This window comes from Helianthus annuus, chromosome 4 (assembly GCF_002127325.2).
Source record: "Helianthus annuus cultivar XRQ/B chromosome 4, HanXRQr2.0-SUNRISE, whole genome shotgun sequence".
In the NCBI taxonomy this organism is placed as follows: domain Eukaryota; kingdom Viridiplantae; phylum Streptophyta; class Magnoliopsida; order Asterales; family Asteraceae; genus Helianthus; species Helianthus annuus.
The window spans coordinates 154,729,895-154,747,286 of NC_035436.2; the positions used below are offsets into that span (position 1 = coordinate 154,729,895).

The 17,392-nt window shown below is 35.1% G+C and overlaps 2 long non-coding RNA genes across 2 annotated transcripts; both read left to right on the forward strand.

The window, feature by feature from the left end:
- Nucleotides 1-3,335: 3,335 nt before the first annotated feature.
- On the forward strand, nucleotides 3,336-4,847 carry LOC110936977. Its single transcript, XR_002590484.2, has 3 exons — nucleotides 3,336-3,488; nucleotides 4,038-4,091; nucleotides 4,613-4,847. It is a non-coding gene; the product is annotated as an uncharacterized LOC110936977 (long non-coding RNA).
- A 5,543-nt stretch (nucleotides 4,848-10,390) lies between these two features.
- On the forward strand, nucleotides 10,391-11,952 carry LOC110936978. The gene is made up of 3 exons (XR_002590485.2): nucleotides 10,391-10,592; nucleotides 11,143-11,196; nucleotides 11,718-11,952. It is a non-coding gene; the product is annotated as an uncharacterized LOC110936978 (long non-coding RNA).
- The last annotated feature ends 5,440 nt before the right edge of the window (nucleotides 11,953-17,392 follow it).

Genomic DNA, 17,392 nt, shown 5'->3' on the forward strand with positions numbered 1-17,392 from the left:
CATTCAGGTTAAGGATCTTGGCTCTCTTTACTCACTCTATACACACACTGTTTTATTCATCTCAGAGCAGTACTTATTCTCACGCCGGAGTCTGGTTAAGAGGGAAAACCCCCTTTTCCCCTCTTAACGAGACTAACGGTGTTTACTGTTTTGCAGATCTCAGGCCTTTGATACGAGCAAGAGAAGAGGTTGAACCCCATAAGTGAAACGACCCTCTTGGTTATCCTTTGTGTTAACCATTGTTTCAACAGTGTAATTACAAGTTATTGTTATTCAAGTGCAAGTTCGTTACAAGTTTGTATTCGGTTAGTTTTCATTATCATTCACAAGTTAGTTTTGTTCGATTCATGATGATGCACTGTGATTATTGTGGGTTGTTTGAAAACAATTGTGTGTGCGGTCACAACACCGTCCGTTCCGAATGGTCCTGGGTTTCCGATGACGATGATACCAACAAATGGTAGTAACAAGAAAGGGATTTTTATTAGATCGACGTCACATAGTGACTGTTTCGCCATCGATCCGACAAGCGTTATCGACAACCACTGGTCACTGCAACTAATGCTGGAATTCATCATTTAATTTGTTGTTGGTATCGATTCAAAGAACCATGGTTGGATTTATTTTGTTGCTGTTGCTGCGATACAAGACTTCTGAAGCAACAAAATCTGTAAGATCTTTTTGGACGTAACGTTCGAGAGAAAACAAGTGTGTTTGAAATACAAGTGGAAATCTGATATGATAGCTAGCTTACGTAATAGGGTGCGAGAACACTGTGCTGGTGGGCGTGAAGGGGAAGGCGTGGTTGTAACCAGAATTGAAAGGGGGAAGGGGAGGGCGTGGATCAATGTGGCAGGTTTCTTTCGATATGGCATGGCGGCCAGTCCACACCCACACCCACCATCCACTACTCATGGTCTTATAAGTTTGGTTTTTGCCATAGTCAACCCATACTCACCCCTAAATTCATAATACCGAATGTGTTTAAAATCAAAGATAAGTAAGATTCAAGTACTTTTTTTATAGCATTTCAAACTTGTGGCTGAAAATAAGAAAATGGAAACTTTGGCTTAGTGGTTAGAGTTCTAACAACCTGATACTTATTTTTCTAAAAATATTATTTTTCAGCCCACAACTATTTTACTTTAACCAAATTAATAATTTAATAAAACGTGACCCGATTGATCCTTGTTTTGGTAGACTTGATGTTAGTGCAGGTTGACCCGATTGAGCCCTGTTTTGTTAGACTCGATGTTGGTGCAGGTAAAAAATACACTTTTTTTTAACGATAAATGTTACTACTTTCCACTATTTTTAGTTGTATGATAATGTTTCATAAGCTTAAGTGAATTTCACTTGTGACATACCAATATGAGAATGCATCAAAGGGCCGCCAATTTGTTCGAAAAGCGTCTCTTTCAAAGGTATGAGGGTTCCAGTTCCACGGTAGACAAAACATGTAGATTCAGGAGTATGATAAAGTGGGTGTATGAGTTAGCCCTTTTTTTTAGAAACGATATAGCACACGTCACCAGCTAAACTTGTTTTGACCCAAAATTATTTCACTGTTTACTCTTTCTTAGAGCCTAAAGAAACCATAGAAACAAAATCATATTTGGCGTATTACCAAATCACGCTCCTATTGCCACAGCAGTAGATATAGGTATTTTGAGAATACGCCTTAACGACCAATGGCTAACGATGGCTCTGATGGGCAGTTTAATTAACAATGCAAACCAGTATAACTTATTTATATACCTTAATACAACTTGATATGATAATATTTTTGAAAAAAAAATTACTCGTCCAAAGAGATGTAGTAAATAAAAAAGTACAATTCATTCGCAGCAAAAATCAGTACGATATGAAATTATACAACTTGATATGATAATAAATTTAAAAAAAAAAAATTACTAGTCCAAAGAGATGTAGTATATAAAAAAAAATTTCAATTCATTCGCAGCGTAAATTAGTATGATATGAAATTTTAAATAGATCAGTTTGATATCAAAATTGTAAGGGATATCAGATTTAAATAACCATTTCTTTCATCAATTGACTGATAGCACTCTCAACTTTCGATTTGTACCACACCACTTACAACTTTCAACTTATTGTCCGATAGCACTCCGAAACTAAATGAACCCTAGCCTAAGTTCTTTTGCTGATGTGGCACTTGTGTGTTGACATGGCATCTGACGTGGATTTTTTTAAGAATGTGGCAGCCGAGGTGTCATCTGACTTGGCTTTATTAATGACGTGGGAGCTGAAGTGACTTTTTCGATGACGTGGCAGCTGATGTGACACTAGTTTGGTGATGTGGTAGCTGATGTCATCAAACTGAGTTAGTGTTGGGTTAGTTTTGGAGTGTTATCGACAAATAAGTTGAAAGTTGGGAGTGTTGTGATACAAATCGAGAATTGAAAGTGTTATCAGCTTAATTGATGAAAGTTAAGGTCATTTAAATCCAATATCCCAAATTGTAAACACAAAATTATGATAATTTATATTTATATATGTTATTTTAAGTGTAATACGTGGTTACCTAAACACATGCTTGCCTCACAAGTCACAACGTCTCTCAACCATATCTATAAATCACAAGTTACACTAACTATGTGATTCTGTACTTTAATTCATTTTGTATTGAACGTGTTACGTGTATGATTATGAAACAAATTTTACTTTATTGTCAATAAAGTTTACATGAAACAAAAGCAATTAATATATAACACGTTTGAGTGTAAACAAGTCAAGACACTCGTAAACTACTCGAGATTGGCTCGCTTAAACCAGTCGCCGACTGGAGTCTAAATGAGCTATTATTGTAATATTTATTTGAAATAAAATAGAACGCCTCTTCTTTCTTTTTTGATTACCTTCCGACGTGCATTTCGTGTCATTGCTCGTCGACCTGCTTCTATTTGTCTAGATGTGATCCAAGCGGGTTCAAGTGCCTATCGAGCCGTACGAGGAGAAAACTTCTTATATGGTTCTAGGGGCATTTCCAGATATATTACTCAAAAGAACCGGCACAATACGCCTAATCGATTGGAGTTACTAAAATTATAAAACCCCAAATTTCGTATGTCATAACATAACATTATAATTTTTGATGCTTTGATGATAAAAAAAAATGGTAAATAAAGATTTATACCATAAGCAAGGTTAAAGATATAAATACTAAGTTTAAGACGTATCTATATAATTAAAGTTAACCGAAAGAAAGATAACCAAGTTAGTATGAGAAATGAGAGGTTGGACATGCTATAAAAGATAGAGGGCTAAAAATGAAAATATATATATTAAAACCATTTGATAAAAAAAAAGAGGTCAGTGTATGTGTGTGGAGGTGCGATCGAGAGAGAGACCAGGGAGAAACCCTTCTCCTCAAAACCTAGCAAGAAATCATCAAATTGAAGGGCAATAGGGCTGAAATCTTATGCATGAGTTAAGAACTAAGATCACCTAAGTGTTCTTGACATCAAGTAAGTTGAAATTTGTGTTTTGGTGATGTTTGATTAAGTGGGTTATGTGTAATCCGTGAATGTATTGTAAAATTAAACATGAACATTAGTTGATATGAATGTGTAGATGTTATAATATGTTTGAATTTGGCCTAATTGATGGTTAAAAGTGAAAACTCACTTGAAATAGGAACATTATGAAATTTAGTGATGAATCATGTGCAAATTAAGGTGATAATTATGTATGAAATTACTTACAACAAGTGATTGTTAAATAAGGTTTGATGATGAATGAATGTCATATGAAATTAGTTAGAAATTGATGAACTTGATATGAATTAGTTGAAGATTATGCATGAGATAGTTGTACTTTATGTAGTGCTAGTGTTACGCACACCACGTGTTTGATGAAATGCCTAAGTATTGTTTGTTTATGTGGTAAAGATGATTTGTGCACATATGATGGTAATTGATATGAATATGTGAAATGATGAGTTGTTAGCTTACTATGCTAATGTAAATATGAATTAAAGATATGAAATTGAAAGAAAGTTGAATGCGAAATTGTAGGCGTGAAGGAGGAAGGTACAAGCCTAACCGGTTCGCAAGCAACGCAAAACAAAGGTAAGTTCATATGAACTTCGCTCATGAAGAATGTAGATTTTGTGTTAGTTCTCTTGTAAATAATTGTTCGATGTTTTATGCGGAAATTTATAGTAAAATGTCTTAATGCGAATTGTTAGTAGAAAAAGGGAAAAGTCTATTGACGACCCGCATAAATGGGTCTAAAATATGAGAATGAGGTGTTCATGGTGATGTAACTACGGGTCAAGTAAGATGAATATGTTATGAAGTTAAGACAACTAGCGATGACTTTTTGTAAGTCGAACTAGTGAAGCAAGGAAAATTGAAAAGTAAGAATAAGTATGATCCGTGAGAACGGGTCGGACAAAATAAAATGATTTATGATGATGGAAACTAAGATGGTGCTATATCCATTAAACGGAATTGTCATATGAGAAATTTGAATGAAAAGATGTAAAAATATAATGACCCCGTAACGGGTCAAATAATGAAGAAAAGCAAATTGTATTAGTAATATGTTTTTAACCGAACTAACTTGTAAGTTTGTGTTATGGATGTAGGTGAATCTCACTCTTGATAATGGCGAGCTTGGATCGAACACACCACATCGCCCTTTATGCGCTTCCGGTTTAGTCGTCTTTGTAAATGGGTCAAAACACTTTCATAATGTAAATGTTAAGTTTATGTCTAAGATGTTTCGTAAGTAAATTAGGATTTTAAATCTTATTTTTGGTAGTTCGGACAAAACACTTTTGATGGAATCTTGTATGGTTACAACTTATATGTCTTTTGAAACGTGTCATAGAATTTTAGTTTGAATGGTGATTGTTAAAAGCAGGGAATTGCATATAGTACGAACGGGTCATGCCCATTTTTTGTTAAAAATTAGTATGTGGTTACTATTATTTTCGAATGTGAAAAAGTGGGCGTTACAAGTTGGTATCAGAGCCGAGGTTTGAGGGATTCGGGCACGGGATAGGGTGCTCAGACTCAAACCGAAAGCTCAAGATATGGTGTGTGTTCGCTCCAAGACGTGGTTAAGGTACGAATTTAGTATTATGATTTCTAAGTTTCATTTTATCAGAAATGGTTAAGGGAAGGGATGTGGAGTTTTGGTATGGGTATGCCTGGAAATGGTAATTGTGGAAGCCCCGGGGAAAGTTCGGGTGTTACGGTACTCGGGAACGGGTCGGAATGGGTAAAAAAAATCAAGCACAGCAGCGTTTTGGCTGACGGCTTAGCGTCGCCGAGGCCCAGTTGGGCCGTCGCCGACGCCCCATGGGTGATTCAGAAAAACTCGACGCCCAAATACGCTGTCTACGCGTCTTGTGGCCCGACGCCACTTTGAGCATGCGTCGCCGACGCCAGGGAGGGCCGTCGCCGACGCCACTCCCTGGACTTATTTTCCTGATTTATTTTGTTTGTCTTGTTTGATGTATTCCGAGCTCTGAATGCCATAAAGCGCGTCTAAAGGTCTCAATAAACTTCTAGGAAGTAGTATAATATAGAAAGGGATCATTTGGACTAAATTTGGTGCATGATTACGAATCAATGAAAAGTATGGTACACGAATGTAAAAGGGAACCTTAAGAAATTTTAAATTCTCATAATAGGAAAGCATGCATATCTTAACAACTAATGATAATACCAATGATGATGGTAAAGATGATGCCCTATGATGACGAAAGGTATGTGGTGTGGTCACTATGTGACCGTTAACACCGAGAATAATGAATGGTATGCGGTGTGGTCACGAAATGGCCGTTAACACCGAGAATGATGAATGGTATGCGGCGTGGTCATGAAGTGGCCGTTAACACCGAGGATGATGAATGGTATGCGGTGTGGTCACGAAGTGGTCGTTAACACCGAGGATGATGAAAGGTATGCGGTGTGACCATGAAGTGGCCATTAACACCCGAATTATGAAATAAAAGCATAATAACCATAATTAAAAGGACAAAGGTCAATAAGATGTAAGCATGATGACATGAAGTAACATGTAACGAAGTGAAAAGTGTGTGAAATTAACGAATGTGTAATAAGTAAGAGAATGAAAGTCATTGAAATATGTTAAGCATATTAACATATTTCCTAAACCATGTTGTAGAATATTTCTTAAGGCAAATCCAATAGTTTCGTTAAGCTTCCGAAAATGCAACCTATGATAATTGAGATCCTCTAAATGTCAACCGGGTCATATCGAAATGTTTCGAAGTAAGAACATATATGATTGGAAAGTTGTGAATGAAGTTCTAGTTGAGTTTATCAACCCTATGATGAGAGGTGGTGTGGTTATAAAGGACCATTAACACCTAGCATGAAAGAAAAGAAAGGAAAGTATAAAAATTTAAAATGCTAGAATGAAGTGAACATGACCAAAGAATAAATTTTAATAATGATCTCGAATGATATAGTAGATGGCTAATGAAAACGAAGAAATTGTTAACAAAATATGTTCCGAGTAGCGGATAGTGCGAGAAAGTAAGTAAGAAGGATGAGTGATTCTATTCCCTTATGAACGAAAGGCATGCATGATATGGCCTATCGTGACCGATGTTGATGATGATGTACAATTGAAATGAAAGTTATTGAAATGTGAGTATGAATGCATGAATGTAACTTGAGATGACATGGAAAGTATATGAAGTAATGAATGTAGAAAATGCTTAATGTAGATGACGGACGAAGGAAATACAAACGACAATAATATGCGAATTTGTCTTCAAATAATAGCGGAGTATGTAAAGAATGTAGGAGTAAGATGTTTGATAGAAAAATATCATGAGGAACATACTCTTGGTAAAATCCATGTATGAATGTGGTTAATGTGTGATTGGGTAGAATTAAGTTTTAGAAATCCGTGCTATACGCTTGAGTGATGTAATAAATATGTATGGATTGTTGATCGTATCAACTTCGACTTAAGAGTAGATATGGAACGTATGAAAATTTAAAAAAAAAAACAGAGAGTAAACTCAAATGATATTGGTCTTAAGTAGGAGAATGCTAGTGTAGACGGAACGGATCGTGTGTGGATATGTAGATATAACTAGGTGGCCTTGTAGATGTGTATGTCATGTAGTATGAGTATGAAATGCATACAATGTTATTAATATGGTCTACCGTTTTAAGATGGATTTATGTACATAATTCGAAAGTACATGGATAGGGCAGTTGACTTTTAAAGTCAACAATGTGTGATCATCATGCATTGACTCTTAGACACATATGTTGAGATACAAAGTTAATGTGCTATGTATTAGATGATTGATGTGTTGTGAATGATGATCATTAGGTTATGTAGATTTGGAATGAAGCGGTTATTAGTATATGTTTTATATATGTTGCAATTGACTAACTAAAGTCAAGTAATGTATGCATGAAAAAGAAAAATGATTGTTTGTGTGTATGCCCACACATGCTAACCGTGTAATGAGTGTAATGATATGTAAGGATGGAAATCTTGGCGATTTACTCAAACACGGATGGCTAACGGGTCAAGAGGTAACAACGAGGAAGAAAAATGAACATGGACGCTAAAGGTAAGTGATTTCGATTCACTTCTTAGTATGTATATAGAATTTTCATGTTTATGAATGTGGAGAAATCATGTAAGGTTGTGTAATGAATGAGAGTATTAAGATAAGTATTGACCTTGTTAGACGAAGGTAGAATTCTAAGACGAAGGTGAGTTATTGAAATAAAACGGGTCGAATAAATGCGCAAAGGTAATGTAACAATAATGAAATTCGTAAAGAATAAAGACCCAGGTTAAGGATCTTTAGTCACTTATGTAGAGAAATGTTTTACGGACAATTAGAAACAAGTTTCAAGTGAAACGGATGCAAAACGAACAAGTTATGAGAGTTTTGGTATTAAAATGGAAAGCTGATATGGGCACCACCGTAGCTTACGGTTCCCACCGTAGGCTACAGTGGGCGCTGAAACTTTTCTTTCACCGTAGGCCAGTCCCTTCTCACCGTAGCCACTTTAAGGGCCACCGTAGGCTACGGCAGCCACTGTAGCTTACGGTGGAGGTCAAGTACAAAATGTAAAGTTATGCATTCCTGCATTTTTCTTTGATTTCGGACCTCGTGAACCCATCCCAAGCCCCGATAAGCATCTATAATGTACTTCAGCCCTACCAAATGGCTTGATAAGTTACGGGCGAGTATGGAACTCATTTTTTTTAAGATTCGAAACGTACCCGAAAGTTACAAAAAAAAAACGTTTATGAAGCGTGAGTAAGAATGGGGTGTTTAAGTGAGTATGCGGGGAAATGAATTAAGTATGTGGGCCAGCATGTATAGTTTTAATTACATTTCAATAGCTGAAACTTGTAAGTAATCATGAGTAGGAGTGAGTATGTACATAAGTCTGTACATACGTGTCTTATATGGAGATTATAATTAGGATGCATTAGCAAATCTTTTGGAACGATTTAAGTGTATGTAAGAGCTTGTTAGGTAATTGCCTTAGCATTACAATTGCTAGAAGGAATGACGTATGTACGACAGCTATGGAATGTGATGACAAGTATAGTTGCGTATGACACTTCGAGTGTAATATGAGATACACAAATGTAAGTATTGATTACTCGCTCATATTGATAGCGTGATTAAAGCCTTATGTTGGCCCTTGTAATCAAGGGGTAGTCGGTAGAGAAGTTAGAGCAAGTTGGTATACACCCGACAAGTATAAATGTATGCATTAAATTACAGTTAACCATGTAGATATGATAAATCATCAATGAAAGAAATATTGGTCTCGGGTAGAGATCACACGTAGGTGTCGCAAGAAAAGTATGAAAAGAATTATCAAGCAAACACCATGAAAGAAATTTTGCTCGATATCGGCCCAAGAAGAATGGGAGGTATGTTGAAGCTAAATAGTTGGCAACTATCAAAATGATGTATGACTTATGATTTTATGTAAATGTCTAGGAATGAACAAGTACGTATATTATGAAAATCATTTCCCTAAGTAAATGTTAGAGGTACGCGAGAATGATTAACTTGACAGATAAGTTTTAAGGAATCAGCTTGAATAAATAAACGATGATCATGGAATAACGTAATAGGATAGCATTGAATCATGAAAGATTGATTTATTATGTGTATTAGACAAGTTTTAAAGTAGTAATGACCGATTCAACATGATGGATGATCGAATGAAAACATGTTGTCGAAGTTCGAGGTATGTAATTATAAAGGGATACGCGTAGACCTGTCAGAAAGTATGTATTTAGGTTTCGGGGACGAAACCTTCTTTAAGGAGGGTAGACTTGTAAAACCCCAAATTTCGTATGTCATAACATAACATTATAATTTTTGATGCTTTGATGATTAAAAAAATGGTAAATAAAGATTTATACCATAAGCAAGGTTAAAGATATAGGGTAGGGTTCCAGCGTGAACAACCTCCCAAGAGTGAACTGCGTGAACAGATATAGACCCTTGATTTCCTTTTTAGTTGTTAAGGGTAGGATTGTACTTATATAAAAAATTAGATTTAAATCATTATTTTAATAATTGAATTAAGTTACATCTTTCCTAATTTAAATTCATTATCCACATTATGTTTATTTATTAATAAGATAATTATCAAAACAAACAACAAATCATCAGATTTCAATTTTAATTTTTATTTCAGATTTCATCACAAGAATTCAAATTTTGATTTTTAAGATCCACGTAACCTTCATGTTTCAACGGTATAGACATGTGTACTTGGATATAAATAGAACAGTACACATGTATACTCAGCATCGTACATATGTGTACAGTAATTCACAGGTGTACATCAACATTCAATACCAAAAAAATTCTGAGATATCACAAAAAAACAGACGATATACACATGTGTACATCGCATTAAAAAGAGAGCAAAATTAGAATACACATGTGTACATCGCATTTAAACAAATAATTATTTTAATAATTGAATTAAGTTACATCTTTCCTAATCCTTGATTTGATTTGTGAGAGATTTATGCAATCAATTTAAAAGGATAATTGATTACTTGATTTATGAGAGATTTATGCAATCAATTTAAGATTGAAATTACACATATACCCTTTTTGTATAATTAAATGGAAAAAATTAACCAAATAATTACCATCATGCCACTCACTTTAATCTCAAGATCATAAAAATCAAGGGCCCAGATCAGTTCACGCAGTTCACTCTTGGGATTTTGTTCACGTTTACACCTAATCCTAAAGATATAAATACCAAGTTTAAGACGTATCTATATAATTAAAGTTAACCGAAAGAAAGATAACCAAGTTAGTATGAGAAATGAGAGGTTGGACATGCTATAAAAGATAGAGGGCAGAAAATGAAAACATATATATTAAAACCATTTGATAAAAAAAAGAGGTCAGTGTATGTGTGTGGGGGTACGATCGAGAGAGAGACCAGGGAGAAACCCTTCTCCTCAAAACCTAGCAAGAAATCATCAAATTGAAGGGCAATAGGGCTGAAATCTTATGCATGAGTTAAGAACTAAGATCACCTAAGTGTTCTTGACATCAAGTAAGTTGAAATTTGTGTTTTGGTGATGTTTGATTAAGTGGGTTATGTGTAATCCGTGAATGTATTGTAAAATTAAACATGAACATTAGTTGATATGAATGTGTAGATGTTATAATATGTTTGAATTTGGCCTAATTGATGGTTAAAAGTGAAAACTCACTTGAAATAGGAACATTATGAAATGTAGTGATGAATCATGTGCAAATTAAGGTGATAATTATGTATGAAATTACTTACAACAAGTGATTGTTAAATAAGGTTTGATGATGAATGAATGTCATATGAAATTAGTTAGAAATTGATGAACTTGATATGAATTAGTTGAAGATTATGCATGAGATAAGTTGTACTTTATGTAGTGCTAGTGTTACGCACACCACGTGTTTGATGAAATGCCTAAGTATTGTTTGTTTATGTGGTAAAGATGATTTGTGCACATATGATGGTAATTGATATGAATATGTGAAATGATGAGTTGTTAGCTTACTATGCTAATGTAAATATGAATTAAAGATATGAAATTGAAAGAAAGTTGAATGCGAAATTGTAGGCGTGAAGGAGGAAGGTACAAGCCTAACCGGTTCGCAAGCAACGCAAAACAAAGGTAAGTTCATATGAACTTCGCTCATGAAGAATGTAGATTTTGTGTTAGTTCTCTTGTAAATAATTGTTCGATGTTTTATGCGGAAATTTATAGTAAAATGTCTTAATGCGAATTGTTAGTAGAAAAAGGGAAAAGTCTATTGACGACCCGCATAAATGGGTCTAAAATATGAGAATGAGGTGTTCATGGTGATGTAACTACGGGTCAAGTAAGATGAATATGTTATGAAGTTAAGACAACTAGCGATGACTTTTTGTAAGTCGAACTAGTGAAGCAAGGAAAATTGAAAAGTAAGAATAAGTATGATCCGTGAGAACGGGTCGGACAAAATAAAATGATTTATGATGATGGAAACTAAGATGGTGCTATATCCATTAAACGGAATTGTCATATGAGAAATTTGAATGAAAAGATGTAAAAATATAATGACCCCGTAACGGGTCAAATAATGAAGAAAAGCAAATTGTATTAGTAATATGTTTTTAACCGAACTAACTTGTAAGTTTGTGTTATGGATGTAGGTGAATCTCACTCTTGATAATGGCGAGCTTGGATCGAACACACCACATCGCCCTTTATGCGCTTCCGGTTTAGTCGTCTTTGTAAATGGGTCAAAACACTTTCATAATGTAAATGTTAAGTTTATGTCTAAGATGTTTCGTAAGTAAATTAGGATTTTAAATCTTATTTTTGGTAGTTCGGACAAAACACTTTTGATGGAATCTTGTATGGTTACAACTTATATGTCTTTTGAAACGTGTCATAGAATTTTAGTTTGAATGGTGATTGTTAAAAGCAGGGAATTGCATATAGTACGAACGGGTCATGCCCATTTTTTGTTAAAAATTAGTATGTGGTTACTATTATTTTCGAATGTGAAAAAGTGGGCGTTACAAGTTGGTATCAGAGCCGAGGTTTGAGGGATTCGGGCACGGGATAGGGTGCTCAGACTCAAACCGAAAGCTCAAGATATGGTGTGTGTTCGCTCCAAGACGTGGTTAAGGTACGAATTTAGTATTATGATTTCTAAGTTTCATTTTATCAGAAATGGTTAAGGGAAGGGATGTGGAGTTTTGGTATGGGTATGCCTGGAAATGGTAATTGTGGAAGCCCCGGGGAAAGTTCGGGTGTTACGGTACTCGGGAACGGGTCGGAATGGGTAAAAAAAATCAAGCACAGCAGCGTTTTGGCTGACGGCTTAGCGTCGCCGAGGCCCAGTTGGGCCGTCGCCGACGCCCCATGGGTGATTCAGAAAAACTCGACGCCCAAATACGCTGTCTACGCGTCTTGTGGCCCGACGCCACTTTGAGCATGCGTCGCCGACGCCAGGGAGGGCCGTCGCCGACGCCACTCCCTGGACTTATTTTCCTGATTTATTTTGTTTGTCTTGTTTGATGTATTCCGAGCTCTGAATGCCATAAAGCGCGTCTAAAGGTCTCAATAAACTTCTAGGAAGTAGTATAATATAGAAAGGGATCATTTGGACTAAATTTGGTGCATGATTACGAATCAATGAAAAGTATGGTACACGAATGTAAAAGGGAACCTTAAGAAATTTTAAATTCTCATAATAGGAAAGCATGCATATCTTAACAACTAATGATAATACCAATGATGATGGTAAAGATGATGCCCTATGATGACGAAAGGTATGTGGTGTGGTCACTATGTGACCGTTAACACCGAGAATAATGAATGGTATGCGGTGTGGTCACGAAATGGCCGTTAACACCGAGAATGATGAATGGTATGCGGCGTGGTCATGAAGTGGCCGTTAACACCGAGGATGATGAATGGTATGCGGTGTGGTCACGAAGTGGTCATTAACACCGAGGATGATGAAAGGTATGCGGTGTGACCATGAAGTGGCCATTAACACCCGAATTATGAAATAAAAGCATAATAACCATAATTAAAAGGACAAAGGTCAATAAGATGTAAGCATGATGACATGAAGTAACATGTAACGAAGTGAAAAGTGTGTGAAATTAACGAATGTGTAATAAGTAAGAGAATGAAAGTCATTGAAATATGTTAAGCATATTAACATATTTCCTAAACCATGTTGTAGAATATTTCTTAAGGCAAATCCAATAGTTTCGTTAAGCTTCCGAAAATGCAACCTATGATAATTGAGATCCTCTAAATGTCAACCGGGTCATATCGAAATGTTTCGAAGTAAGAACATATATGATTGGAAAGTTGTGAATGAAGTTCTAGTTGAGTTTATCAACCCTATGATGAGAGGTGGTGTGGTTATAAAGGACCATTAACACCTAGCATGAAAGAAAAGAAAGGAAAGTATAAAAATTTAAAATGCTAGAATGAAGTGAACATGACCAAAGAATAAATTTTAATAATGATCTCGAATGATATAGTAGATGGCTAATGAAAACGAAGAAATTGTTAACAAAATATGTTCCGAGTAGCGGATAGTGCGAGAAAGTAAGTAAGAAGGATGAGTGATTCTATTCCCTTATGAACGAAAGGCATGCATGATATGGCCTATCGTGACCGATGTTGATGATGATGTACAATTGAAATGAAAGTTATTGAAATGTGAGTATGAATGCATGAATGTAACTTGAGATGACATGGAAAGTATATGAAGTAATGAATGTAGAAAATGCTTAATGTAGATGACGGACGAAGGAAATACAAACGACAATAATATGCGAATTTGTCTTCAAATAATAGCGGAGTATGTAAAGAATGTAGGAGTAAGATGTTTGATAGAAAAATATCATGAGGAACATACTCTTGGTAAAATCCATGTATGAATGTGGTTAATGTGTGATTGGGTAGAATTAAGTTTTAGAAATTCGTGCTATACGCTTGAGTGATGTAATAAATATGTATGGATTGTTGATCGTATCAACTTCGACTTAAGAGTAGATATGGAACGTATGAAAATTTAAAAAAAAACAGAGAGTAAACTCAAATGATATTGGTCTTAAGTAGGAGAATGCTAGTGTAGACGGAACGGATCGTGTGTGGATATGTAGATATAACTAGGTGGCCTTGTAGATGTGTATGTCATGTAGTATGAGTATGAAATGCATACAATGTTATTAATATGGTCTACCGTTTTAAGATGGATTTATGTACATAATTCGAAAGTACATGGATAGGGCAGTTGACTTTTAAAGTCAACAATGTGTGATCATCATGCATTGACTCTTAGACACATATGTTGAGATACAAAGTTAATGTGCTATGTATTAGATGATTGATGTGTTGTGAATGATGATCATTAGGTTATGTAGATTTGGAATGAAGCGGTTATTAGTATATGTTTTATATATGTTGCAATTGACTAACTAAAGTCAAGTAATGTATGCATGAAAAAGAAAAATGATTGTTTGTGTGTATGCCCACACATGCTAACCGTGTAATGAGTGTAATGATATGTAAGGATGGAAATCTTGGCGATTTACTCAAACACGGATGGCTAACGGGTCAAGAGGTAACAACGAGGAAGAAAAATGAACATGGACGCTAAAGGTAAGTGATTTCGATTCACTTCTTAGTATGTATATAGAATTTTCATGTTTATGAATGTGGAGAAATCATGTAAGGTTGTGTAATGAATGAGAGTATTAAGATAAGTATTGACCTTGTTAGACGAAGGTAGAATTCTAAGACGAAGGTGAGTTATTGAAATAAAACGGGTCGAATAAATGCGCAAAGGTAATGTAACAATAATGAAATTCGTAAAGAATAAAGACCCAGGTTAAGGATCTTTAGTCACTTATGTAGAGAAATGTTTTACGGACAATTAGAAACAAGTTTCAAGTGAAACGGATGCAAAACGAACAAGTTATGAGAGTTTTGGTATTAAAATGGAAAGCTGATATGGGCACCACCGTAGCTTACGGTTCCCACCGTAGGCTACAGTGGGCGCTGAAACTTTTCTTTCACCGTAGGCCAGTCCCTTCTCACCGTAGCCACTTTAAGGGCCACCGTAGGCTACGGCAGCCACTGTAGCTTACGGTGGAGGTCAAGTACAAAATGTAAAGTTATGCATTCCTGCATTTTTCTTTGATTTCGGACCTCGTGAACCCATCCCAAGCCCCGATAAGCATCTATAATGTACTTCAGCCCTACCAAATGGCTTGATAAGTTACGGGCGAGTATGGAACTCATTTTTTTTAAGATTCGAAACGTACCCGAAAGTTACAAAAAAAAAACGTTTATGAAGCGTGAGTAAGAATGGGGTGTTTAAGTGAGTATGCGGGGAAATGAATTAAGTATGTGGGCCAGCATGTATAGTTTTAATTACATTTCAATAGCTGAAACTTGTAAGTAATCATGAGTAGGAGTGAGTATGTACATAAGTCTGTACATACGTGTCTTATATGGAGATTATAATTAGGATGCATTAGCAAATCTTTTGGAACGATTTAAGTGTATGTAAGAGCTTGTTAGGTAATTGCCTTAGCATTACAATTGCTAGAAGGAATGACGTATGTACGACAGCTATGGAATGTGATGACAAGTATAGTTGCGTATGACACTTCGAGTGTAATATGAGATACACAAATGTAAGTATTGATTACTCGCTCATATTGATAGCGTGATTAAAGCCTTATGTTGGCCCTTGTAATCAAGGGGTAGTCGGTAGAGAAGTTAGAGCAAGTTGGTATACACCCGACAAGTATAAATGTATGCATTAAATTACAGTTAACCATGTAGATATGATAAATCATCAATGAAAGAAATATTGGTCTCGGGTAGAGATCACACGTAGGTCTCGCAAGAAAAGTATGAAAAGAATTATCAAGCAAACACCATGAAAGAAATTTTGCTCGATATCGGCCCAAGAAGAATGGGAGGTATGTTGAAGCTAAATAGTTGGCAACTATCAAAATGATGTATGACTTATGATTTTATGTAAATGTCTAGGAATGAACAAGTACGTATATTATGAAAATCATTTCCCTAAGTAAATGTTAGAGGTACGCGAGAATGATTAACTTGACAGATAAGTTTTAAGGAATCAGCTTGAATAAATAAACGATGATCATGGAATAACGTAATAGGATAGCATTGAATCATGAAAGATTGATTTATTATGTGTATTAGACAAGTTTTAAAGTAGTAATGACCGATTCAACATGATGGATGATCGAATGAAAACATGTTGTCGAAGTTCGAGGTATGTAATTATAAAGGGATACGTGTAGACCTGTCAGAAAGTATGTATTTAGGTTTCGGGGACGAAACCTTCTTTAAGGAGGGTAGACTTGTAAAACCCCAAATTTCGTATGTCATAACATAACATTATAATTTTTGATGCTTTGATGATTAAAAAAATGGTAAATAAAGATTTATACCATAAGCAAGGTTAAAGATATAGGGTAGGGTTCCAGCGTGAACAACCTCCCAAGAGTGAACTGCGTGAACAGATATAGACCCTTGATTTCCTTTTTAGTTGTTAAGGGTAGGATTGTACTTATATAAAAAATTAGATTTAAATCATTATTTTAATAATTGAATTAAGTTACATCTTTCCTAATTTAAATTCATTATCCACATTATGTTTATTTATTAATAAGATAATTATCAAAACAAACAACAAATCATCAGATTTCAATTTTAATTTTTATTTCAGATTTCATCACAAGAATTCAAATTTTGATTTTTAAGATCCACGTAACCTTCATGTTTCAACGGTATAGACATGTGTACTTGGATATAAATAGAACAGTACACATGTATACTCAGCATCGTACATATGTGTACAGTAATTCACAGGTGTACATCAACATTCAATACCAAAAAAATTCTGAGATATCACAAAAAAACAGACGATATACACATGTGTACATCGCATTAAAAAGAGAGCAAAATTAGAATACACATGTGTACATCGCATTTAAACAAATAATTATTTTAATAATTGAATTAAGTTACATCTTTCCTAATCCTTGATTTGATTTGTGAGAGATTTATGCAATCAATTTAAAAGGATAATTGATTACTTGATTTATGAGAGATTTATGCAATCAATTTAAGATTGAAATTACACATATACCCTTTTTGTATAATTAAATGGAAAAAATTAACCAAATAATTACCATCATGCCACTCACTTTAATCTCAAGATCATAAAAATCAAGGGCCCAGATCAGTTCACGCAGTTCACTCTTGGGATTTTGTTCACGTTTACACCTAATCCTAAAGATATAAATAC